Source organism: Psammomys obesus, unplaced genomic scaffold (assembly GCF_907164565.1).
Source record: "Psammomys obesus unplaced genomic scaffold, mPsaObe1.curated_primary_1811, whole genome shotgun sequence".
Classification (NCBI taxonomy): Eukaryota; Metazoa; Chordata; class Mammalia; order Rodentia; family Muridae; genus Psammomys; species Psammomys obesus.
Genome location: NW_026596060.1, coordinates 1 through 2,044, shown reverse-complemented (window position 1 = coordinate 2,044; position 2,044 = coordinate 1).

Below are 2,044 nucleotides of genomic sequence, written 5' to 3'. Positions count from 1 at the left end.
TGCAGTCCAAAGTAAAGTGAATAAAAGATCTAGGAGCTCAAAGTGTAGGTCAAGCAGAGGAAAACACTTGCAAAAGTTCCTGAGTTCCTAAGTTCAACCCCTAGTGCTACAACAGAAAGAAAGGAAGAAAGAAAGAAAGAAAGAAAGAGAGGGAAGGGGTAAAGGAAGGCCCACTGGAAATGAAAGATTCTGTATTTATTCCCTTTTTGCTCTCAGCCAAGGCTACATGTAGCAGAGGCTGCTCTTGACCTCTGTGCAGCCAGGAAGGACCTTGACTGCCTGATCCTCCAGCCTTTCCAGTTGTACTGACCGGATAAAATGCCTTTTACAGAGTAGCTGAGTCGTGAACTCCGCTTTGTCCAAGGCTGTGTTTGACAACCCGGGGACCCAGGGGCGTCACTCACTGCAGATAACCAGCCACCTTGCTTGACCTGCTCTGCGGCTGGAGAGTCTCCCCAGGACCCTGACCCTCCAATCAGAGACTTTCCTTAGAGGCAGGACCTGGCCTTCAGCTAGGATGTGCACAGTGAGCAGCCAGTCGTGGAGGCTGTAAGGAAGTGATAGTGGGAGCCTCGTGTGACGGCCTTTACCATAAATTATAACTTTGTCATCCCAAGTACGCAAGTCCACCTTCTCACCCCCCAGCGCTAGGGGTGCGATTACTCGTGTGTGGGAATGTGGGTGCATGTGTGTGCACTCCCGTGCCTGGCCTAACTCCATTTCCTTCCAACGTGGCAAGAGGGTTGCGGCCCCGTCCCATTCCCCATTTTCCTCACTCCGAACTGGGTGGGGGTGGGCAGTTCTCTGGGCCTCTGAAGGGAGAAATTTGGCGTTAGAGCTGGGAGGGGGAGTCTGTGAAAGGAAAGCACGTCTTCTCTTTCCCACCTCGCAGATTAGCCCGAGCTACAAGATGAAGCTTGAATCAAAAACAGAGAGGAGGCTGGGAGGAGCGGGGAGGAGGGTCACTCAGGTGCTAGGTGGACAAATGGCCCCGTAGGTGACCTTCAGTCCTAGTGCTGGGAACAGACCTCTGTCCTGACCTCTTGACATGCCAGGGTTCTCCTGTCTCCGCCCTTACTCCAACCTTTGCCTCCCCGCCCAGGGAGTAAGCAGTATAGCAGGGTTTCACTGTGTAGCCCTGGCTGGCCTAGAACTCACTTTGTACACCAGGCTGGCCTCCACCTCCTGGGATTACAAGCCTGTGCCATGCCCAAACCAAGTTTTGGACTCTTGACATAAAAGAACCTTCAGAAGACTAGAGTGAAGGACTTAAGTCAGCTTGTTGGGAGTCAGACCCATGCACTTTGAGAGTCAAGTTCAGGCCTTAGGAGAGGCACACAGCTAGGTGCTCTAGCTTGCAGCAGAGGGAGATCCTGCACTTCTCCTGGCTAAAAGAGGTGATTACAGCTGAGGCCAAGAGAGAAAGGAAAAGAAAGTACGAAATTTCTACTACAGTTAGGCATTGTGGTGGACGTCTCTAATACCAGCACTCGGGAGGCAGAGGCAGGGGGATGTCCAGTTGGAGGCCAGCCTGATCTAGAGATGACTTCCAGGACAGCCAGGGCTACACAGAGAATTTATGCCATGAAAAACCAAAGTAAATAAAATATCTCTTCATTTAATTTTTATTTAGTGTGTGAGAACAGACAGCTTTGGGTAGTGGGCTGTGTTCTCCCACCATGTGGGGGCCGGGAATTGAACTTCTGGGTGTCAGGTGTAGCAATAAGAGCCCCTACCCCCATGCCCAGAGGCTGAAAGGGAGGGCCTGCAGCTGGCCTAGAGCCCCACTCTCCCGGCCTCCCAACCCAATGTCCTCCGCATCTCCAGCCTCCCTTTCAGTGACCCAGCTCCCAAGGGGTCCCGGAGAGGATCTGCCCCTCTTGGTCCAGTGCCTCGCTTCCTGCCCCTCTTGGTAGTTCTGCTGGTTTGTGATCTGAAAGACTCCACAGAGCTGAGAAGTGTGTCCTGGCAGTCATGATTGCAGGTGGGTTTACCCTGGTCCTCTGGTTTCCTGCTGGCTCAGGAGAGCAGCCTGGGCGGGAGG